We start from the raw sequence: 26,802 nt of genomic DNA, 5'->3' as shown, positions 1-26,802 counted from the left end.
CCCCTGCGAGTTCACTGGAAGAGATCCCTCCATGGGATAAGTCCATCATTGCTAGTGTTTCCTTTTCCTTCTATCTCTTGTTGACGACCTCAGTGGCGAAGTGGTAAAGTGCTTCCCTTTGAACCGAGAGGTCCCGGCTTCGATCCCCGGTCGGGTCATGATGGAAAATGATCTTTTTCTGATTGGCCCGGGTCTTGGCTGTTTATCTATGTATTTATATATGTATTTGTTTATGTTTTGATCACCCATCCAATGACCGACCATTCTGAGAGTATCTTAACCGCCACTATCACAGGCCGAGCGCGGTAGCCACTGCATCCTTGAGCTATATATCAATCTATACTATTATTATAAAGAGGTAAGCGTTTGTGTGAAACTCACAAACAGTTTGCATGTTTGAGGCGGGTAATCTCCGAAACTACCGAACAGTTTTCAAAAATTCTTCCACCATTAGAAAGGTACATTATCCAAAATTGCTATAGGCTATATTTTCATGTGAAAATTTCCACTAGAGCGAAACCCCGGACAACATGAGTTATTATTATAACATATTACATAATCTTTTCCATCAATGAACCCAATAAATAAATATGGCCTTCGGATGTATTAAATTCTGACTCTGACTACCTCGTACGGAGATAGCATGTGGTAGAGAGATGGCCACTTTGATTTATCGGGCTTATTGGTGGATGAGAGTATAATCCTTAATTATGTCTCTCTTCTTTATAAGCCGAGTTAACTGAGCCCTAGTTCAGGAAGTCCGATGCCTATCGGATCTTGATCAAACAAAATCTCACTATTACAAAATCTCATCCAATAATAAGCCCGCTATCTAGCTAAATGTGCGACTAATTTAGCGACAGTAAATCCTTTCCCATAATTGTTTACAATTTAATTTGAGGAGAAAGAGTTAAATTATAATAATCATTTTATTTTAGGTAATAACATAAGTACACTATAAAAAACCTAATACAAATTCCAGTGACCCATATTATAAATACTTTACAGAATAAAATACATATAAATAAAATATTCTTAAAAACTTGGTCACATGCACAAATGCATTCTATATTTTTCTTTGGCTCCCAGACTATCATGAAATCAAATTAACACATAGAATATTCCCGAAATTCCCAAGCAAACAAAACTAAATGTAATAATAGGTAGAAAAGGCAGTTGGTTCATAATTACGATAGAATCTCTAAATGGGTCATATAAGGGTTCTGAGGGTAGTAAAACGGTGATAATTGTCTGTTTGGGACTGATATGAGAAGGAAATTACTGACTTTTCTTGTACGTAGTGGAATTTCAGTTAATTTGTTCATAATATTGTCATGAAACAAAGGGATAAAGTAATAAACAAGGAAATTTTTTTATGTTATCTAATATTAACGGCCGGTCCCGGATTCACAGGAGTAAAAACATATTAAATCATACACATCTAACCAGTCGTCAGGAATTACAATATTTATTGGTGAAAACCGCATGAAAATCCAGTTGGTTTTGAGTTTATCGTAAACAGACGGACAGACAGAAGTTGATAACTTCTGTCTGTCCGTCTGTTTGCGTAGTTTGGTATATATTTATATAGCTTATATAAGTATTAATTTATACAAATGTTTTCATATATTATATTATATTACATTACATTTGTACAAATTATATTAAATTAGCAGCGCCATGGGGCTTCGCTCCCGTTGGACTTTTGCGATAAAAAGTACCCTATGTGTTATTCCAGGTTATTTTATACACGTGTACCAAATTTCATTACGATCGGTTCAGTAGATAAACAAACGAACTAACGAACGAACAAACTTACTTTCTCATTTAAGTATAATATTAGTTGGGATTAATAATAATGTAAAAACGAAACTATGTTTTTGACTGTATGGGCTTAATAAACTTTCTTTTATTTCTGTGTGTGTGTGTATGTATTTATATTTAATACATACGCCGGTTATAAAATAAGTAGTAGGTACCTTATAATTACTTGTTTTTATTGTATAGTGTTTCATGTAATATTAATATGCGTACATAAACCTAAATAAGAAAAATATATTAAAAAAATATATCGTTTTGACTCAAGCGTGTGTATCATCTTAAGTATCAAATCGAAAACAGCTCACAAAGTCAAACATCCACACAACTTAATCGTATATTGTAAAAATCTCATACATTATTCGGGACATGGCACAGAATCGATCCCCTACCGATTCTATTACGAGTTCTCGCAAACACATTTGCTTCTGTGCGGAAATTGGTTCTTGCTTATCTGTGAAGAAAAGCCTATTTGTAAGCTTTATGCCTATAAGGAGTTTAATGCGAGCTGGGAATCAATCTAGGGCTACAGACGTGACTGATGGGGAGTTAAGTTACTCGTTTAAGGGCCGCTCAACTGGGCTGTGCACTATGCATGGTTGTTCGCAAAAAGTCGGGCGTTGAACTAAGAAATGTGTTTCAAGTTACAATTATTTTCAAAGTTGACTGGTGTAACTCACTCTTAAAATAACTTAACCATAAGGATAAAGCCTTATTTAACAGTATACCAAATAACCAGTATGATAAAACTTGGTGAAACTGTTCGAATACTTCAACTTCTGGACCTTACGCCTTTATTACTGTTCGTGAACTCTTAACTTATTTACCGAGTTAATTTATTTACGGAAACGAGCATTAAAGGCCTAGAGAATATTAATGTAGGTAATACGTAACACTTTTGTGATAAAAGGGGATGAGTAAAAAGTTGGATAATACAATTACAGTAGCCTGAAGAAAAAAATACTTATACCTATTAGAACAAATTATATATTAGGTATGTCTTAACATATGATTTGTTCTAATAGGTATTACGACAAATCACATAGATTGAGCTAGCCCCAAAGTAAGTTCGAGACTTGTAATATGGGATAATAACTCAACGATACTATATTTTATAACAAATACATATATAGATAAGCATCCAACACCCGGGCTAATTAGAAAAATATCATTTTCCATCATATATATATACTATCGAGTGTCGCAGTGTGGCGTCTAGTTCCGCCTTATAATAAGACTTCTTCATATCATCAGCTCCAACCAAGGGCACACATACATACATAGGCAGGCTAGGCAGCCGATAGGTAACAATATCATTCAAGGAGTTTGTTGTAAGCCAGGCCGGCTCCATATTGTCGTAGAACAGTTTGCCAAATTTTGGCTTATTCTGCATACATTGCTGGTAAATAAATGTGCTAAACGATTCCATTAGGATATAGGTAATAACGAAGAACAGACACTGGCTAAATAGACGTGTTCTCCAGTGGAGACCGCGCCCGGGTAAACAAAGTTTGGGACTCCCACTGGGCAGACAGATGGCGCGATGACTTGCGAAAGGTCATCATAATATCGAGTGTGTTATTGCTAACACTGGTGTCAGCTTTTATTCAAATCGCCTAAAGGCATCTGACATGACTTTTACGACTACTGTCCACCAGCGTGCAGGTTTCCTCACAATGTTTTCCTTCACCGGAAGCAAATGGTGGTTATGAAAACTACTATATATGAGTCAGATTGGTATATAAACTAATATGGCGCGAGTAGCATACGAACCTGAGACCTTTCGATCCGCAGGCAGGCGTTTTAACCATTACACCACCACCGCTTCAGCGGAAGGTTGCAGGACTTGCAGTGTACAACTGGATGCGTAAAATCCAAACCCTGGTGAGGCTTATGTCCATCCAGGTATTAGGCTAATGAAGATATAAAATACATAAGGAATTTAAGCCAATTTCATGTTGGCTTGTGTTATTCCAAACTTATACACATTTACCTATACGAAAATATTCCAGGTTGGATGATGTCCAAACGCTTGTATCCTCTGATGGACGTTCGTTTATACAAAAATGTCTGCCAAACCGAGTGCGGTCATCATGCTATAGTGTTTGGTGTCCATGACCTAAATCTGGGGGCACGGGGGCACAAAAATAAAGGCACGGCCGTACCATCCGTTTCTCGAAGCAATTCAGGTCAATTTCGAACCCCAATAACTTCATTGTGGATTAAACCTGTTGTGGAAGCCTGCATTTTCAGGCCATATAACCTCATGAATTCCAACTGACGGAAAATAGGAAGGCCTAGGACGGATGACGTAAAAAAATCGACAAAGAATGGCAAGAGATCACAAAGGATAGGAATGCGTGGAGGAAGCTAGATAGGGAGGCTTTTGCCCAGCAGTGGGACTCAAACAGCTAATAGATAACAATAAAAAAATGTGTCAATAAATATTGGTGTTGTTAAATGTTAGGAGTAGGGTATATTCCTTTTAAGTGGTAAGTTTTCATGAAAAACCTACTGAATGACTTTTCACTTGACTTGACACAAAAAAAAAATTATATATATCCCAAGCGATAGTGTTTAAGCTGGAGAGTTTGTTTGATTGAATGCACTGATCTCTTGGATTAGTCGGATAAAAATATAAATGACATTTTCATATCGTATCTTCATCTGTATAACATATCCAGAATCCTTAAATTGTCACGTGAGCCGCGCGGTAAAGCTAGTGGCAACAAAAATGTGACGCAAGACCAAAGTTCAATTTAGGCAATTTTCCCGCTACCAAGTGTTTTATAAAAATCGCATTATAAATATGCAAAACTTTTTAACTTTCCCTCCATTCTACCGATATTGCTTAAGAGGTTGTTTTAATTAATCCCAGTTTAATCAGAATCAGTAGTATCGTAGAGTTTGCGGGGCCAGGAAGAAAAGTCTGAAGTGTTTGCAACTTGGGCAAGGTTCTCATCCCATTATTTATTTTAAGCATTTGAGCTAGTTATTTATTGTTTTACCAACTTTTTCCAGCGTTAATTTCGCTAATAACTTATTATTAACAATATCTCGGGTCCTAAGCAACGTATCGCGATGAAACCTATGTCATATTTTAAGTTTGACTATCCCTTATACAGCTGTGAAAAAATGCTTCAAATTCCACCACTTTTTTGTTAATGAGCGACCTTCGAAGTTATCGTTTTGATTTTCTCATATTATTTTTTTCCTTTTTGTTGATTTTCTTTTAAAAAATTTGAAATATAACAATCGTTTGGAAATATTTAGCTAAAAGCAGCCATGTTTTCAGTTCGGAAAGAAATACCAATATTTTTTCCCCCAGGAAAACATAATTGTTATACTGTACCGAGCTTTATCGTTCGTGGAACAAAAACCTTGAACCGACGACACTTTTCTAAATCCTTCATCAAAAAAGTTTCAAGGAAACCTGACACCGTGGGATTTAGCTCAAGAATATCGGTTCTAGAAGAATTGGATGATTTCAGAAAAATTGAAGTTCGGTTGGTTTTCGCAATGATGATCCCTCATTTTTTTAAGTTAAAAATGATCTTATTTTTTAGCCAAAGTTATTAATAATATTATAAATATGAAAGTAAGTTTCTTTGTTTGTTTGTTACCTCTTCTCGCTCTTTCTACTCAACCAATCTACTTGAAATTTTGTACACGTTCGAAATTTTCAAGTATCAAGGGAAAAAATCCTGTTCCCGTAGGAAATTTACACGGGCGAAGCCGCGATCTAAGATAGTAACTAATAAACACCTTTCATAGCGCATCGGCGATAAACAACACGCAAATATTGACATTTTTATTTGCCGATATTTATTCTTCTCTCAGAATCAACTAAAATTAATTTTAAGATAATTATGGTCGATTATGAAATGTTACTAAATTAGATTCGGCCGTTGTGTGTTATATATTTATTTATTTTTTTAAATGAATGAACACTTTATTGTAGAATACAGATTAATGATTGGGGAACTGAAGCAATAATAATCTAACCGCCATATGGGCGGTCTTATCGCTAAAAGCGATTTCTCCTAATGGTTAAAAAGTTTTTATAAATTAACTAGCTTTTTCCCGCGGCTTCTACCGCGTGCATTTCTCTGCGAAAGCGAAACAGACATGATTCATTCAAACTTTTACCTCACATTATAGTTATATGGGGGTTGGTCTTTGAAAAAATTAATTTTTGAACATGGATCTTATAACTATATACATACCAAATTTTATCAAAATCAGTCCAGAGGTTTAGCCATGAAAGCGAAACGGACAGACAGAATTTCGCATTTAATATTAGTATGTATTTAAGGAAGTTTATTTTGTATATAACACCATGTCAAAATCTATTAATAAATCACATTAAGTGGATCAATTCACACTATATTATGTTGGCCTGTTTATAGCATTATAAATCAAGGCCTATCTACGCCCACCGCTGGGCATAATATTCATTATTTACAAGAGAATCAGACCTCTATATCACGGAGTATATTCTGATATATTTATACGATACGCCCAATATTTAGATGGATTTTTCAAAAATGATTAAAAAATGTTACTTATTTTGTCTAATACACTATAAAGGCTGGCGAGGATGGCGTGTGCTTCCGCCCTAGAATAGGACCATTCCATATAATAATCTATAGCACCGATTATGATGGATCAGATAGATAGACAAAAATGTAAAAAACTATATTTTGGCTTTTATTAGTCCCATAAATCGCCACCATAATTATTTATCTTTAATATCTCCAATGTACAGACAGACCACTTGTAGTTTTACATAAAAAAAAATTGTGTATGAATCTGGGATGACCAAGGTATTGTACATACCGTTATGTACGAACGTACGAACTGTACCACAGTGACTGAATAGTTTAACATATTGATGCGCTCGGCTTACACTGGCCCACTAGCCCAAAAAGAATGAACATAAATCAAGAATGAGCTGACAACGAACAAGCACTATTTTTTGATATGCCAGAGATTTATTTATAGCTTATAGTGTGCCATTTATAAAATCATATCAAATGCTTTATTTTCGGCGTGTAGCGAAAATAAATTAAAACAATAATTGTTTTGTTCAAATAATAAATATAAATAAATAAAATCCTGCCATGAATGTTTTAGAAGGCGACTAAAAAATGCAATAGAAGAAAAAAACTTATTATAGAAGTAAAAATGGCATGCCCAATAAGGGTTAATATAAGGCAGGCGGCTGGTCATAAAATCATAGCCGTAGTTTCAATAATAATTGAGTGTCTGTTACAATAGATGTATGATATAAAAAAGTAAGGTAAAGAAAATTTAAAATATTTAACAATCAATATTTTTTACATAAACAAAGTCATATTTTCCCAATACAGTACTCGAAATATGATGAATATAATTCATTCAAACTATAACCATACTATTCCCTAAATGTCTTTTTAAAAGCGGCCACGAAACAAAAGGCTAATTTGTCGAGATCCCAACAAAAAAAAACCGACGAAGGGCTTATTATTCGTGGGATTGTGATCTTTTCATTCATTCCTTCATTCATTCATTCTTCATTTCAAGACGGAAAGTGACAAATGCCGGACGCAGACTTCTAAATGGCGCGAAATTAAACCCTAATTTTTAAGCCGGGTTGAATTTCTCATTTCTTAATTAGCGGAGAAGATTTTAATTTAATCAAATTCAAATTCAAATTCAAATCATTTATTCAGAAATTAGACCTTCACAGGCACTTTTTCTCGTCAATCTTTAAATTTATAGTTATTTCTCACAAGCTAGAAACTACTGGCATTTCGGAACGACCACTGCTGAGAAGAAATGCCGAAAGAAACTCATTTGAACAGTGTTGGTCCCTATCATGCCAGATCGGCTTACCATTATTGTTTCTTACAAAAAAAATTTTTTTTCTTTTCTTTCTAATAATATATAAAAGTACATAATGTACATAGTCAAAAGGTATATCAAAACAGGTTATGATTGTGATCCGAGTGCTGATTATAATATATATATATATATATATATATATATATATATATTTATATATCGATGTGAAACACAATTAACTTACATGAAAATATATGAGAAACGAGATGACCAGTTCCCTCTGGCAGCACCCGTTCACGAGTTGACGCATGGGACAGCCATCGCGTAGCTCAACCATAATAGAGGGAACCTCACGACCCGGCCCACGACGCCACCACCAGATTGACCATTTGAGTGAGCATGACACACTCGATTCCCATGACTTCATAATTACAATTCTTATTCGTCGAAATAGAAGTATAATTCAGACACTTGAAGATCACAAATCACGTACATGTTTTACAAATAAAATTTAAATGCCATACGAATTATTATAACAAAATTCAAAATTGTGAATAAAATAATAAAAAACAGTAAAATAAAAATTAGGAGATCATGTGTGGAGTGGCAAAGTTGTCGGGAGGATCCAAGCGTTTTTATCAGTCAAATAGGCGTTAATTGTGTAATACGCTTTATCCATTAAATTTTTCTTAACATAAATTTTAAAATTTTTCATTGGCAGATTAATAGCCTCTGCAGGGAGTTTATTGAATAATTTTACACTTTGACCCACGAAAGACCGCCGAACCTTTTTAAGCCTGAATCTATTCATACAAAGTTTGTGCTTATTTCTAGTGTTTACACTATTTACTTCGTTTAATTTTTTATATAAATGTAAATTTGATTTGACAAAAATAAGCACATCAAAGATATACTGACATACCACAGTGAGGATGTTAATTGATTTGAAGAGTTCTTGAAGAGAATCTCGAGGTTTTAACCCATAAATAAAACGGATAGCTCTTTTCTGTAATACAAAAATTTTTCCTATGTCAGCTGCATTACCCCAAACTAATAGTCCGTAGGACATAATGCTATGAAAGTAGCTGAAATACACAAGTCTAGCTGTATCTATGTTCGTACACTGTCTGATCCTTCTCACTGCAAAAGCTGCCGTACTAAGTTTTTTGGCCGTGATTTCAATATGTTTATCCCACTTTAATTTGTCGTCCACAGTAATGCCCAGGAATTTAGTACTATGTACCCATTCCAGAGCTTTACCATTTACTGTTAAAGGTATAACATTGTGCGAGTTATTTAAGAGAGAAAATTTAATACATTTTGTCTTCTCTGTATTTAGAGCTAAGTTGTTGGTTGTAAACCAGTTAAGCACTACCGACATGCTATTACTTATAAAGTTATAGTTTTCACTTTTTCTATCGACTTTAAATAATAAGGATGTATCGTCTGCAAATAGAACTACTTCGCATAAATGTTGGGCAAGGCATGGGAGGTCGTTAATATAAATCAAAAATAAAAAGGGACCGATAATGGAGCCTTGAGGTACGCCTATGTGAACAGGTGCACTATCGGAAATTGTTTTGTTAATTTCTACTCTCTGTGTTCTATTATCTAGGTAAGACGAAAGAACACTAAGAGCCGCGCCAGTGACACCATAATGTTGAAGTTTATTTTTGAGTATATTATGATCTACACAGTCAAAAGCTTTCGATAAGTCACAGAAAATACCTACGACATCTTGCTTGGATTCCCAAGCTTCATTAATTATTTCGACTAAAGTGGCTGCTGCATCAGTAGTTGAACGACCTTTGGTGAAACCGTATTGACGATTATGTAAAATTTTATTTATATTAAAATACGACACAAGTTGACTGAAAAAAATTAATCAAATCAAAAAATCAAATCATTTGCTGTAAGATTACAAGCCAGTGTAAAAATTATGAAATATTAGCTATGCCTCAGGGCTTCGCTCCTGTGGGAATTTCGATATAAAAAGTACCCTGTGTGTTATTCCAGGTTTTATTCTGCCCGTGTACCAAATTTCATAATAATCGGTCCGGTACATTTTGCGTGATAGAGTAACAAACGTACATACATACATATACAAACATACGTACGTACGGACATACAGACAGAAAGATAGAGAGTCAGACAAAAATTCTAAAAAAAAATGTTTTGCATTCTAATAATTTAGCATAATTATGTCTTTTTTAATATCTCCTATGTACAGACAAAGCTTTCTTCCAGTTTTGTTATTATATATGTTACAGGCTAAACCCGATTTCAGGATAAACTAGTTTTGCCTAGGCCAGACTAATTCTTCCTACATGCGATAGGTTAAACTGGTTTAGCCTAGGCTATACTAGTTCGTCCTATCGCATGTAGGATAAATTTGTTTATCCTAGGCCAAACTTGTTTATCAATAGAAAATAAAAATAAACACATTCAGGTTAAACAGGAATACCCTAGTTTAAATTAATTTAACCTCGTCCGACAAACCAAGGCTTTGAAATATCATTACAAATATTGTATTTTTATTATTAAAAATACTTTATTATTTGTTAGAATGCGATTGTTTGTATTACCGTTATCGTTTTAATGATATTATTAATTTTAACTAAAAAGTATTTGCTTCGATTTACCTATTTATTTTGTCTTTCAAGATATTTTATAATGTTTAGATTAGGCCATGCCAGTTTATCCTGAGAGTGTGTATTTCTGCTAGGATAATCTAGTTTGGCCCAGGCTAAACTGGTTTATCCTATCGGGCTTAGGACGAACTAGTTTAGCCTAGGCTATACCAGTTTATCCCATCGTATGTAGGAAGAATTTGTTTAGCTTAGGCAAAACTAGTTTATCCTGGAATCGGGTTTGGCCGGTATATTATTAAGATATTAAAAGAAATTAAAATGTTTCTATGACAGAGTTTATTTTTGAAGTGTCTTAGTATTCTTTTTCATTATTCAAAAGCTATACAACACTAAAAAGTTTTATAACATATTTCCCCTTTAATGAAAAAGAATCAAAACGTACAGAAAAAAAATCTGAAAAATGATACAAAATAACCGATATAGCTATATAAAGAAATATAAATAGAAATTAAAATCTATTTATCAAACCCATATCCTTTATACACCTGACATGTGCTATTCGCCTCAAAGGCTTAGTCAGAATGTCGGCACTCATTTTATCCGAAGCTAGAAATTTTACATCTATTATTCCTTCAGAAATCTTTTCACGGATAAAATGATACTTTGTATCGATATGTTTTGTCCTGCTATGATGGACGGGATTGTGCACAATCTTTTGAGCGCTCTGACTATCGTTGTACAGTGTCAATGTATCAAACCTACCAGTTATGTCACACACTAACCTGCGTAAGAATACGCCTTCCTTTGCAGCACTACATAAAGCCATGTACTCTGCCTCTGTCGAAGAGAGAGCAACCGTTGGTTGTTTTTTGCATTCCCAACTAATTGGACCCCCTGCAAGTACAAAATAGTATCCAGTGTATGACTTCCGGTCACTTATGCAATTTGCCCAATCTGCATCCGTTAAACCTACCAAATATTTGCCAGTTTTTCTGTAAACAATACAGAAATCCGATGTACCTCTCAAGTACTGTAAAACCCTTTTAGCTGCCAACCAGTGCGATTTATCAAAACAGTTGTTGAACTGGCTAAGATAACTAATTGCATACGCAATATCAGGTCTAGTATTAACCGCGAGGTACATTAAACAACCAATTAAGTTTTGGTAAGGATAAGAAGAATCGCTATTACCTTTACTCTTCTCTAATTTGTTGTTATTCAAAGGTGTTGAAACTGCTTTGCATTGCGTCATGTTAAATCGACTCAATACATTTTCAATATACGTTTTCTGTTTTAAATATATTTCCCCTTGAATGGATTTATTTATATTTAAACCTAAACAATAAGATAAAGGGCCTAAGTCTTTCAATGAAAAATACTTCATTAAGTCACTTTTGACTTTGTCTAATGATATATTTTCTTTATAAAAAATAATAATGTCATCAACGTAGACCGCAATAATTATGGTTTCATTACCAACCTTTTTCAAATAAATACAAGGTTCCGAAGAAGTTTGTGTAAAACCTACAGAAGATAAAGTTTGATGCAATTTTATGTTCCAAGCACGAGCCGCCTGCTTCAATCCGTAAATCGATTTTCTGAGCAGACATACTTTCCCTTCTGCCCCTTGTTCAGAAAATCCCTCAGGCTGCTGCATGTATACTTCTTCTTCCAAATCGCCATTTAGAAATGCAGTATCTACATCTAAATGATGCATCTTCAAGTCCATTTCTGCCGCCAATGCTATCAGCGTACGGAGAGATGAATTGCGTACTACTGGCGAAAAAGTTTCATTGTAGTCAATACCACAAACTTGACTGAAACCTTTTGCAACTAGTCTTGCTTTATATTTGACAATTGCTCCATCCGAATCTCTTTTGATCTTGAACACCCACTTGCAAGGCACAACCCTTTTATTTGGTCTTTCTACTAATGTCCAGGTTTTGTTTTTAATCAGTGAGTTGTACTCAGTCTCCATTGCTGATCGCCACTGAAAATTATCTCCAGACTCTATAGCCTCCTTGAAACTCTGGGGTTCATCAATGTCACCTGTATGGCTGACAATATGAGCATCATCACGTCTAGCCAAACGATTTCTGAGTGGATATCGTTCTTCAGGAGAAATTACTGTCTGATTTCCTGAATCATCTTCATCAGAAATATCATCAGCAGTAAAAAATTCTGAAGTATTTGGATCATTTACTTGATGAAGATCCACTTCAGGCTCCTGTCGCGAAGGTATAACACCCACAGAATTTTCTTCTGATGAAATTCGACTTCTTGTGTGACTACTCGGCGTATCTAAAAAAAATACATCAACTGATGTTGAAGGATGGGATTCTGTCTCTTGAACTTCCAAGTCTGAGAACACATTTTCAAAGAAAACGATGTCTCTAGCTTTTATTAACTTTCTAGGACAACTTGGTTTCCGAAAATAATAACTTCGTGGATCTTCTGAATATCCAACAAAAATGCATTCCTGCGCCTTAGGATCCAATTTCTTTCTATGAAAATCTGGAACCTTCACCATTGCTCGGCAACCGAATATCTTCAAATGAGATAAATTAGGACTATTACCATACCAAGCCTCAAAAGGCGTTTTGCCGTCCAGCTTTGCATGCGGACAACGATTTTTCAAATAAACCGCAGCCTGTACAGCATCTTGCCAATAACTTTTAGGCAAAGAACTATCTGAAAGCATACAACGTGCCTTTTCTACTATACTTCTATTTGTTCTTTCAGAAACACCGTTTTGTTGTGGGCTGAATACAACCGTAGTTTGGTGTCTAATTCCCTCCTTTTCTAAATAGTCTGATAACTCTTTATTAACGTATTCAGTACCGTTATCAGTTCGTAAAGTTTTGACTTTCATCCCTGTCTCACGTTCTATCATGGCCTTAAAAGCGCAAAATTTATTTTTCACCTCACTTTTCGAAGAAATAAAATAAATAAAAACCATACGTGTAAAATTGTCAATAAAAGTTAGAGTATATTTATTACCCTGAAATGACTCTACCTGGAAAGGTCCCATGAGGTCGGAAAAAATTAATTCTAACTTAGATGTTGCTTTGCGGTATTTTATGGGTTTAAAAGGTTTCCTAGCCTGTTTACCTTGTATACACGCTATGCAGGGCTCTTTATCAACGTTTTTATACTCTACGCCAACATTACTACCTTTTAATGTATGTAATCCTATTCGGCATAAGTGACCAAGTCGTTTGTGCCATAAACGAAAATTTGATACATCACACTGTACTTCGAACGCTGATAACTGTTTGGGAAGACTTACAGTACAATCTAAGGAGTACAATCCACCATTACAGGACCCATGCAACATAGCATCACCTGTGTAAGAAAAAGTAAGAGCATCAAAAAATGTACAACCTTTTTGATTAAAAAGAACAGTAAATCCGTTTTCGACTGCTTTCTTAACGGAAATTAAATTAGTAGCTAAGTTAGGAACTAATACTACATTAGAAATGTTCTTTACTTCTTTAATACCACGTCTTGAGTTAGAATTAGTGGTAATAGGAACATTACCTACTCCGGCACTCAATAAAGTCTCTCCATTTGCAATGGTTATTTCAGTTATTGGAAAATCTCTAATATTTTCCATCCAATCTGACCGACCGGACATATGCGCACTCGCTCCAGAATCTACATACCATTTATCTTTGTTGATTTCCCCTACTGTATGTCCATTCAAAGCATAAAGTAAATTCGAAGATCTGCCTTTTTCTTCTCCTTCCCGTTTCTTTTTCAAAATTGGACAGTCTGGTTTCTTATGACCTGGCTTCTTGCAGTTAAAGCAAATTATCTCCTTTTTCTTATTGCGCTTCTTACATTGAACACTCATAGCAGTATCAGGTTCTATCATTTCAGTTACAGATGTCCTTGAAAATTCTGTTAACAATTTCCCTCTGACATATTCGCTCGTAATCTGAATCGTAGTATTCTCGAGTGCCATTACTAGAGGGTCATATCTGGCTGTCAAACCTCCTAGTAGTATCGCTGCTAAAGATGTATCCTCAATCTCTTTGCCTATATCTGCTAAATCCTGACAAGTAGACATCACGGCATTTATGTACGTTTCCATACAATCAAAATCACTTAAATTGTACCTGTACAACTTCCGCTCCAATGCTAACCTACGTCCCAAGGATTTATCCTCGTAAGCAGCTGCTAAAGCAGTCCATGCTTCTTGAGCACTCTTACATTTCCTGACGTTTGTGATGGCTGGGCCATCCAAAGTCAAGCATATCTTGGCCAAAGTGATCTCATCATCTCTTTCTTTCACATTTATTGGAGTACTGTCACCTTCTGGATAACCCCTTATACAATTCCACAGATTTTCATGTTTTAAATACATGCTCATTCGGAATTTCCAAATCGCATATCCATCTCGCCCTTTTAGTGGAGTGATCCCCGCGAGAGAACGTAGACTTGATCCATTTGACTGATCTCCAGATGACATCTTCGAGTCCTTTTTGTTTAGTCTCGAACTCCGAGTTTATTCGAAAGAAAACCACAAAATCTTTACAAAATACACAGCGATAGTGACAACAAAAATATATCTGCTTAAATTCCTTTAAATTCTAGAGCTCCTCGTGCTGATAACGAATATTAAGATATTAAAAGAAATTAAAATGTTTCTATGACAGAGTTTATTTTTGAAGTGTCTTAGTATTCTTTTTCATTATTCAAAAGCTATACAACACTAAAAAGTTTTATAACATATATATATATATATATATATATACATATATATATATATATATATATATATATATATATATATATATATATATATATATATATATATATATGTATCGGGTTTGGCCGGTATACAATCGCATTCTAACAAATAATAAAGTATTTTTAATAATAAAAATACAATATTTGTAATGCTATTTCAAAGCGTTGATTTGTCGGACTAGGTTAAATTAATTTAGACTAGAGTATTCCTGTTTGGCGCGAGGATGATATATATATATCTAAAAGGATGTTTTAAGTCTGTACTTTCACGGCAGAATGACACATTAAAATTGATAGTATTTTTTGTTGTAAAGATAGGTAGTTGGAAATATTAAAAAATATTAATAAAGTCATGTCATGTCGTATTTTTAATTCTTGCAAAATGTTAAGTTATAAGCGAGCTATCAGCAAGTCATGACAGCAGGCTAACTAGTACAGCGGACATGGATTTATGATCCTAATTTATCTTTGCTAGACAATTTTTTAAAGCTTTGAATTAATTATTTTGCCAGTATTTTCTTGTGCGTAACGGAGCATTCAAATGAAAAATAATTTGTTAATATTCTTTGGAGCATTTTGCGATTTCATGTGTTTAGTTTTAGTACACAACTGTACAATCTGATTTTATCTGTGTAAAATTTGCTGCTCGGGACACATTTTGCACTGAATAGGGCATATTACGCAAAGCTCATCGCAGATGGCGCTACTGGTACAACTAAGGTACACAAACATTGCCAATGGAGACAAAAAGCGCCAATTTTCAATATTGTTGCAGATTTACGCAATCGTGGTGCGAAAATAAAGGAAAAAGGAAAGATTTAGTGGATTATCCTGAAAATAACAGCACTATTTTAGGTTATGTTCTACATTATTTGGTCAACTGTGGTCATAAACTGATATAAACTTGATTTTGACTGAAGATCTTACCTGTATGAAGTCCATATTTTAATAAGTCTTCACGTGTGAAGTGTTCCGAGTTTCTTTTGGATCGTTTTCTGGCTCGAAAATTTTACAGCGTGAGGCGTATCTCATAGTTTTCGAAGTTTTTTTATCATATGTAAAACGATTTTTCCCAATATATCGGCACACGAATATGCTACATTGTTGTATATTTTCATAAACGAATGCTTACATAATGGAAGGATTAATAAAATACTCTAAAATAAACGTTTTACGTTCGACATAGCAAAAGGCGGCAAAGCTTTTGTGTACCTAACATACAGTGCTGTACTCTGGCGGTATAAATGTGCAGTAATACTCCCTATTATTTTCTTCTGAAATAACTATACTGGCTGGCTGGAATAGTATGGAAAAAATAAAACAAACGGGAAATATTTTTCTTTTTGATATCCGGCCAGCAATATGGCTTCCATAATAGTTCAAATACCAATAACTAGTTCCAAATTCCATTTCCGAACCTCATAAAGTTTTACAAATCGACAGCCTATTGTTTAGGGGGTTTAATTAAAACATTTGAATTTATTGGAAAACTCATCTAAACAAACACTGGATCCCTTTTATCTTTCCATCGTTAACATAATAAATAGGACTAGGCCCGATAATGGATCGTATCCCCGATGGCCGTCCACGTCAGTTTGAATTATACAAATACGGATAAATAAAGGTTTTAGTAATAATTGGAATTGGGCCCTAAGGGCTGGCTACGGAGTGGAAAACAAAACTGTTTAATCTAGTTTCAAGTCAATCAAATTTTGTTATTTTAGTGTTCTTCCACGACATTGACGTGATATAGGGGCTAGTTAACTTGCATCATCACGTTTTTATCTATCACGAGGTAGACAGAGTAAGGAATCGTGAAACTCGTTATTATCTGGATAGTGAGCTTCTTGATGGATAAGATTCTGAAACAGAGCCAGTTTATGAGCCTAGTCTATAAGAGGAATGTCCAGTTTATTGCCCTTTCCCTTAATCGACTTTTACATTCTATGCCGGAAGCTGGCGTATTATTTGGTTTATCTCGCTCTCAGACCAGAAAAAGAAAAAGTTGATTGCGTGTGTATTTTTAATTTTATGATGTGAGTTAATTTTTAATTTAACAAATAGATTAACCTGTGTATATACGTAAATATTTTTTTCCCAATGGAAGTAAGTCCTAAATAAAACCGATAAAGAACTTTTGATTTTGTTTATGGGCTTTATATTTCAGGGGCATAAAAAACATTCTATATATTCTTATAATTAAACGAGCATTCCGCAAAAAATCCCTTTCAACGAAAATTAGACACATTATCATTTCGGCTTGACTTACAAAGGCCATTGTTATTCACAGAATTGTCTTGAATATATAAATGGTATGTTGAGTTAAATTACATACAATTGAAGTGATCTAGAAGGGTCTCTATGACCACAAAGACCTCTTTTACTTAGACAATATATATTTATTTTTTGTACGTATGTATATGATGGCATAGGTAATAATTATGGTATTTCTTCTTAAGGCCCAAACACAAAAATTACAGTCACATATTTATCATATTTAATTTCTTAGCGAAATGATTTTAATAAATTCAAAAAGGACCTTCCCTGTGTAATAATGATTCGGCGTGATATTCATTAGGCCATGGAGGTCTTCAAATAATTTAATCTGATCTATCACCTGGTCCATATATTCATTTCCTATTAAGTATAAAATTTCTGTTATTCGACCAAGCAAATGGCTATATTCTGTATGAATATTTAGTTCAAACAGTAGAGGTTTTCTCAGAAATTTCATTGCCGATATAACAGCTTTACGTTGTCAAATTTTATAATACTTGGAAACAGGATCCGTGTATTAAATTTGCAAAATTTACTTTTACTATATGAGGAGGCATGACTGAACTTGAAACGGATGAATTACTACTAATGATAATAAATTCTAACTAATATTATAAATGCGAAAGTAAGTTTGTACCTCTTCACGCTCTATTTATTTAACCAATCTTCTTGAAATTTTGCATACATGTAGATTGAAATATGGAGAAGGACGTAGGCTACCTTTCATTCAGTAAAAGTGTTCTTGTGGGAAATTTACGCGGGGTTAGCCGCGGGCAAAAGCTAACATGGACCTATGTCCCCATTCAAGCCTTAAAAGCCCAGGCTACGACCCGTAAATACCATGAGATAGGTACATATAATAGTAATATTTATTGAATTAAAATGAAATGACGAATCACACTTATAAACAGACCCAGTAATATAACAGCTTAATGAAAACTGGTTAAATCGTCAACTTTGGCGTAAACTGTGACCTGGAAAACCGCAAATTACGCCATTTTGTCTAAACGTCAGCGGCGCGGGTCAAAATTAACGTCCAAGTTGAACTTGAATACCAATTACTAATATCCTAAATATCCTAACCTATTTGTACCCGTAATATGAAGGAATCTAATGAAGTCAAGTTTTATGAAACAATATATGATCTATTACAGACATAAAATATAAGTCTTAGGTGCCTCTTTAAATCCATCAGCGTCCGTCCATTTCCTTCCAATCTGCCCAAACCTAATTCTATGAGAGGACAATTTCTTATTGAGTTTCCACCGAATAATGACGGAACCCTTACCCCGCCCTCCCCGTTAATAAAATAAAAGGGATTTAGATAAAGGACCCTAGAGATACTTTTGTTAGGGTGGATTAGCGCAAGCGTTAGTTGTTGACGTCTTATAGGAAATAAATTGCTTATACAACCTGGACCGATTTTAAAGCCATATATAAAAACAGCTTTTGCCTGCGTGATTATCCCTTCAGTGAAATATTTTGACTCTTTCAACTAATCTAATTTCCCCATACAAACTTTGAACCCCTTTTTTACCCCCTTAAAGGATGAATTTAGAAAAAACCTTTCTTGGTTTACCCCTAGACAGAATAAGAAACCTACGTACTAGATTTGAAGCTTCTAAACCCAGCGGTTTGCGCTGTGCGTTGATAAGTCACAGTCATCCAGTGTTTTTTTTTATATACCATAAAAATATAAAAACTATATAGTATAAAAATATAAAAATAAGCAGAAAAAATACCATTAAGACAAAAATATACATGTATTAATAATGATCTAAATGAAAACTACGGATAAGTTTGCAGTAATTATTTCATAGCATATATTAAAATATTCATCAGATTATTAAATTTAATCGCAAGAATCCTGTTCAAATCTCTAGGGAAAAAGCATTGTTAGTTATTTACAGTTTCGTTTGTTACGCCATTTATGTAGTGCCGAATGAATACGATTGCTGTTAGGTAGTAAGGCCAAAGAACAGTCTTACTTACAGGGCTTACTACTTATACACGAAACCTGATTGTTTGTTTTGTTCGAACGCGATAATGTCCAGAACCAAATTATGTCGGTAAAATTAAAATACAAATTGCGCCAATTTATTTGAAATTTTTTGTGTGCTGGTAATTTGACAACCTCGGTAGCGCAGTGGTAAAGTGCTTGCCTCTGAACCGGGTTCGAACCCCGGTCGGGTTATGATGGAAAATGATATTTTTCTAATTGGCCCGGGTCGTGGATGTTTATCTATATATGTATGTGTTATAAAATATAGTATCGTTCAGTTAGTATCCCTTAACACAAGTCTCGAACTAACTTTGGGGCTAGCTCAATCTGTGTGATTTGTCCTAATATATTTATTTATTTATAACTGGTTTTACAGTTAGCCACATAAATTTTACCAAAACTTTCATTAGCGTTCCATTTCAATACTGTAAAATTAATTGGTAAAGGAAAGTTAATAAACCACCATCAACCTAAATTGCTACATTGTATGGGTCAAGTTTATATTAATTTACCTTTACACGTGTAATTAGTTTGTATATTGTTATTATTTATATGTATTTTCTTATTTTTTCTCCCAAATTAATAAAATTCGGGGTTAATAATTGATTACGCGGATTTGTGGCCTGGCCAAGTGACAAGAAAAATGAGTTTAAGAATTTTGACATGAAACTTACGAATTGACCGGCATTCGGCATCAAAAGAAAAGTCATTATTATTATTACATATATACAGCAACGAATTTGATAGAAGTAAATAAAACATTAATTAAATTTGTATTTGGTTTTAGGTGTTTCATTTAGTTTTCATTTTAAATAACGTTATTAATATGTTTGAAAATTTAAAAAGGTCCACCTTGGAGTACAAGCGAAATAAGTATATAGAGGGATTGACTACGTAAAAGAAATTGCTGGCAGCTACTGGGTAAGGATGGCGCAGGATAGACAAGGATGTTGTAGACGGGAGGAGTCTTATATCCAATAGTGGGCCACAGAGTGATTCAGAAAATTATTATGAAGCATACATAAACACATATATGAGTTATACAAATTTCGGGCCAGGATGTAAAAAAGATGGCTCATACCTCAGGGACCGACCCCAGTTTATGAGATACTTACAATTTGTCGGACAAATGCAGTAACGGTAGTTAATTGAGTCTGTTACTTCCGAGACCCTATTTTACCGTTTCAATTTAAGGGTGTCTTCACACTAGGCTGTACGTGAGAAATATCAATTGGGCAAATAAAAAAGTGATCAAGTACTAGGTGGACATGAAGCTTAGCATTGGAGAATTGAAGCGGTGGTGGTGTAATGGTTAAGACCCCCGCCTGTGGATCGAAAGGTGTCAGGTTCATATCCTACTCGTGCCACATGAGTTTGTATACCAATCTGTTCACCAATTTTCATAGACCACCACTTGCTTCCGGTGAAGGAAAACATCGTGAGGAAACCTGCACACTGGTGGACAGTATAGTTCACTAGTGTGTACGCGACTACATGCCACTAGATGGCGGTAAGTAGTCGTAAAAGAGATGTCAGATGCCTCTAGGAGACTTAAATAAAATCTGACACCAATGTTAGCAATTACACACTCGATATGATTGGAGAATTTTCATGTCATTCTAAAAGTGCCTATTTGAGAACATGTACTTTAAAGAAGGTTAAGTAAGTATCGTGTCGAGTTGTTTTCATCATCATAAGTCGTTTTTAATGTCTCGCCCACCCAACCTGACTTTCACACGGGTCCCATCACATAATGTTTACATTTTTAAGGATTTTTTCTTATGCTGACATCAGTTAAATTATAAATTATAGTATAAAGTTTGTGAGGATGTGTATATGTAAGTTTGTTACTCTTTCACGCAAAATCTATTGGACCTATTATTATGAAATTTGGTACACGGTTAGAATATAACCTGGAACCACACATCACTTTTATCCCAAAATTCCCACAGGAGCGAAGCCTCAAGACACACCTAGTTAACTATAAATACTCGAAACACATAAGCGGTACACAATATATTTTAATCGGTTACTACAAGCTACAATACAAATACAATATACTAGCACCTCTATTGGCGCTATCTAATACCTGTATTATTTTTAATACATTGCAGATATATACGTCTTGACCTATTTAATTTTATTTATTTAATTTAACAATATCGTGCTTATTAGCGGCGTCGCATCACCGAATGCCGAAACGGGAACACGTGAAAGAATTATTAGGCTACTCAACAAAAATAGATAAATAGTTAATTCATTTCAACAAAAATAGATAATGAATTTATTTTTGTCACAATCAAATGAAAAACTTAACAAAAAAGAACAGGTATAAAAAAAGAGATATATCATTCCAACATTTGGTCGCCTGGAAACGGAAACTGCCCCTAAACGGGATCGCTCTATGTTGTGGTACTGACAAAGGCGGTCGATGTATTCGTGGGCTAGTAGTGATAGTAAACTTAAGCTTTAGATGTAACTTTTCAGGCTTTTTAAACCTTACTACACCATATACCATATGATTTACAGTGGCCTTCTGCGTGAATCCAAATTTAGGATGGAAGTATTAAAATCCGTCCCCTACTTAATTTGAAGTACATCAAGTGTGTAATAAAAATGCATGTAATTTTCTCGTTAAGCCAGCTAATTCTCCGCGTTGGTACGTCTACTTAGCTTCAGTATTCAAGATAATAAGACACGCTCTGATAATCACGTAGGCGGGTGGTAAATTTATCTATACTTTCATATGCATATACTTGTACAGCCGACCGCATGTTAAAGTTACCCTTTAGATATTTATCTCATGGTATTAGGTGCGAATTTTCAATGAGTTTGGGTAGGTTGATGTGCTGTCGACTATTATTATAAAAAGGTAAGCGTTTGTGATTTTTATGAGACTGGTAATCTCCGAAACTACCTAACCGGTTTCAAAAATTCAGAAAGGTACATTATCCAAGATTGCTATAGGTTATATTTTATGTCAAAATTTCATCGAGAGCAAAGCCCCGGGCAACATCTAGTACTTATAATTATGAGGAATATGCTGTTGACAGACTTAAGAAATGGGAACAGTCATAGAAGCTTCGTGACGGTATAGCTAAGAGTAACACCAGGTCAGAGTAGTCGGACAGAGTCAAAAACTAATAGTTTATTGAGAAATTAGACCTTCACAGACACTTTTCATGACAAATCTTATATAACACTTGTGGCCCGACTTCGCTCGTGTAAAAACATAATAAATTATACAGCCAAACTACTCTGTCTACTGGTTAAAAACTCATGACAATCTGTGCAGTAGTTTTTAATGAACTGACATTTAGATAAGTCTGAAGTGACTGGTCATCAAAGACTATCCAAAACTTGTGAAACACATTTTTAAAATTATCAGTTCGATTTGTGTATAGACTAATCGATCTTTTACCAGCAAGCGTCACAATGAGCCCATATAATCGCATAGTAATGCAAGTGCAGTTCGATAGTAACTCATATCGAAAATAGCGTTACGTTTCTATTTTATTTTATTTATTTATTTATTCATACAACTACCATTACACGTATACACCTAATGTGATAGTGCAGACTTATATACTATTAATTACAACACATAACAAATGACAAAGTGACTTTTGTGAATTCACTCAAAGCGCACGAGAATATGTCGCCTCGCTCATGGACCATATTAATGGTTTTAATACCTCGCGTAAAAGCCGATTTGGCCAGCAGATTAGTCCAATTTAACCAAAATTAGATCGCGACGAATTGAGAACCTCCTCCATTTTTGAAGTCGGTTAAAAAAAGGAATGTCCTAATCTTTGCACACTCAAAAACTCGCTTGAAATTTTTTTATCGCTTTATGAAAAAGTTCACGTTCCAAAAAAATTAACGTTTCTCCGGAGAAAAGGCGACAATGCGCATCTCCTTTGGGAGAAAGTCCGTAAGTAAGATTTATGTTTCCAAAACGACTAAGAAAAGTATATTATTTTTGATATACATAATACAATTATAAGAGTTGTGCCTCCTGAAATAATTATTGCTTAAATGAAGGCCTCAGCAGTCCACCGATTAATAATATTTATATAAAATTTTAAACATTAAAAATATTTTATTTATACATTTTCTTAATTATGTTTTAGTGGCTAACTGAATATGTTAAGGAAATGTTATCTGTGTTATAGCAGATGATCTAACTTAAAATCTGGTATAGCTTTCATCGCGATACGTTGCTTAGAACGCGAGATATTGTCAAACATAATTTATGAGCGGACACACAATAAACACGGCCGAAGCCGCGGGCAAAAACTTATAATAAATAAATATTAAATTGTAAGTTAAATTTTCTATGAGATTAAAAGAAATAAGTAGAGAAAGTAGTAAGTAGAGAAACTTACGTCGAATGTACTTTTAATATACTCATGTGTTTTTACTTTAAATGTATATTTAAAGTTCTTGTAATTGTTGTATATATAATTCTTATATTGAATTATAGTTACCTATTTAACCAGTATATAAAAACATAATATTAGGAATAAAATATTTGAAGAGTCTAAATTTACGAGTGTTTGCGGAATTTCTAAAAGCTAATAGTATTAATTTAGTGATTTCCGTTACTAATAGATATATTTATATAAGAATTATAATAATATATATATGTATAAAAATATTTATGTTCGGACAAAAATATTGTCGTACCTATTTAAAATAAACGAATACTTTTTCTAAAATATATTTACAAATAAATCTATTTACAAATTTGTATAATATTAAAAAATATAGGTACATAATTTAACTTTATGTTGTCCATTTATTTAAATTCAATAAAAAATAAAATGATTCGAATACGTATCTTCAATGTTCGTTTTAAATATCCCCAAAAAGTTTGGTAATTTTAAAATACTATCTATATAATACACAATATGAAATTAAAAAGTTACATTATTTTGCTAGTTAAAAACTTATCACACAGAAATAAGATCAAAAACTGTGAGACTCACCTTCAAACTCGTTATCAAAGGCCAAATCCTTTGGAAAACACGTAAATTCACAAACACAAAACAATCGCAAACATTTTCGCACGATCACGAAACTACGCCGAACCGCACGACAGGTCGGCTCCGACGCTAAACATAGACTGATGTTTCTACCGGATTTCACCGACAATTTCCACCGAGACACCCCTATATTCTACTTTATACAAGCGACAGCGCCATCTGACGGCAACCCGGAAAAACTTCGGTTTCGGCGCGTGTTGGCTTTTAAAGAATTAAAAAGTTTGCCGCAGGTTTTTTAGATGGTAAATTATTAAGTTAAATGCAATATCGGGCTTTTATTTGATTCTACGCTCAATGTTAGACTTTACCGGTAGATTACCGTTTTTGTACTGCACACATTTTAGGAATGAAACATTTTTTTTTGAAAAAATTAAAATTAAGTTACGTGAAGCTACTCAGTTACTTGTCTTAAAATAAATATAAAATTTACCGAATTTTATATTATTAATAGACTTAAACCAATAATTATATCTGTTTATTAAATAAATATTGAGCAACAAGTCTTTATTTTTTTTCTGTGCCTTTTTCTATTATTTATACAAAAAGATAAATTATCTATTCTAAAAGACAGTTTATTATTATATATCTAAATATTTTATACCTACTAAAAATCCCATGGTACCGCCTGTAGTACAAAATAGTTTATGTTATATGAACGCTCTATTCCTCAAACTATCTCCACTCCGAAACATACAATCCCCATTATTATTTATTTAGAAAAAACAATTAAGAATTTTGGCTTACGCGGGTAACCACGAAAATCCCTTCGAAGTCAACGTTGAAGGTGCAACCCACTTTGTATTTGTATAAAAAAACGTTTCCTATATTTAAACACTCAAAAACTTTCCTTTCCTGGTAACCGAAAAAAAATCTTTAAAAGTATATCAATCTCAAGTTCAAAGCCTCTAAGAAAACCTTTTTGCCTGAAATTTTTAAATAGCTCTTACCTTGGCATCTCTATGGTCAATTACTTAAGACCTCCCTCAAAAGCTCTATATCTTCGGGCCGATCATTCTTGAGGGTGAAATTTCTGGCGTTTCATGCATAGAAATTTGAATAATATAAATCAAATAGAAGTGCCGTTTGCTCTCTTCGAAATGTCAATTGGTATGACCTTCACTAAAACATTAATGGTATAAATAATATTACATGCCTTTTTTCTAGAATGTTTCGTGGTTTTGAACTCGTATCTGAAACGAACTTGGCTTTTGCGCGCTTCATATTACTGTGTGGCTACAATACAATATAGCGCAATTTTGTTACTTTTCTTTTTCTTTCTTTAGTTCTCATTAAATCGCCTTACTTCTTACGTTGGCTAAAAATCTGCTTTTCTATTCAATTGGTACAGTACATTTAATTGTGTGTAAAATCGACAGATAGCGGCCGGGATATTACATATTACACCTACATTTTATCCACTATATAATAGGAATAACTAATTATTTAGTTATTGTACTGAGAACTAATACGAAATACATACTTTTTCTTATGTCAAAAACAACATTTTATACGGAGCTTGTACGACGGTGACATTTTGTGACGTCAACATATTAGAGATAAAAAACATTTGTAATAGACTTTATATCATAACAAAAGAATGGTAAATCTCATATTAATAAAATTTAATCTCTTGGCTAAAAACTAAAACGTATGAAGAAATAGAAGCTTTCATTAGTGATCCTCCCTCATAACTTACACACAAACAAGTTATTACTCATTGTATTTATATCTGAATACATGTATATATGTATTGTATATAATGTATAGGTATAAAATTGTAATTTAATAAATATACTAGTGTTATCATAGCAAGCGTACACTTGGTTGCACCCATAGTAGCAACCGAGGAAGCAGGGTCCGCAAAAAGACTCATTTTCAAATTTAATTTTTTTCTATTGTCTATCTATAATAGCTATTTATAAAATTATTTTCTATTGTGTTAACGTATTGAAAGTGTATAATTTAATGAAATTATTGTGATTTGTATCTGTAGAATAAGAAGAATGTGTATGTAGAATTAAATTAAATAACATAGGAAGGAAGGAGCGGAGTCTCCTGGCACAAGCATATTTTTGCTTAAAAGGAGGCTCCAGCAATATGCACAACCATTGTAATTCGTAGATACCCAATAAACATATTTTATTTCTTATAATAAAACCGATGAATTATATTGATACTTAATAATCTTGTTTGAATATTTGAGTACCTTCATGCATGAGTATCCCATTACACAAGTCTCGAACTTACTTTGGGGCTAACACAATCTGTGCGATTTGTCCTAATATATTTATTTTATTCATTTATTTATTTTATTTTTTATCCTGGCAAACAGCAAATTCTTCTTCTTTTCTGATCTTTGACACTTCTATTGTCTAAAATTCCAAGCTCTGTGGTTTCAAGGGTTGTTTAAGGAAAACCTGGGCTGTTTCGTATCCTCGCGTTTTGCGGTAACATTAATTAATTCTTCATCAAGCCCCGATAAATA

At 33.8% G+C, this 26,802-nt stretch overlaps 1 protein-coding gene across 2 annotated transcripts in view; it reads right to left on the bottom strand.

Moving 5' to 3' along the window:
- Positions 1 to 24,385, bottom strand: part of LOC128674064 (connectin-like) — a 235,357-nt gene extending 210,972 nt beyond the window's left edge. For both annotated transcript variants that reach the window (XM_053752352.1, XM_053752353.1), the window contains exon 1: positions 24,261 to 24,385. The gene's annotated coding sequence lies outside the window, so the exon portion shown is untranslated. The remainder of the gene's footprint in view (positions 1 to 24,260) is intronic.
- Between the last annotated feature and the right edge of the window lie 2,417 nt (positions 24,386 to 26,802).

The sequence above is a fragment of the Plodia interpunctella genome, chromosome 12, assembly GCF_027563975.2.
Source record: "Plodia interpunctella isolate USDA-ARS_2022_Savannah chromosome 12, ilPloInte3.2, whole genome shotgun sequence".
Lineage (NCBI taxonomy): Eukaryota > Metazoa > Arthropoda > Insecta > Lepidoptera > Pyralidae > Plodia > Plodia interpunctella.
Note: the sequence above shows the minus strand (reverse complement) of the source record. Positions and strands in the feature narration are given on the sequence as shown.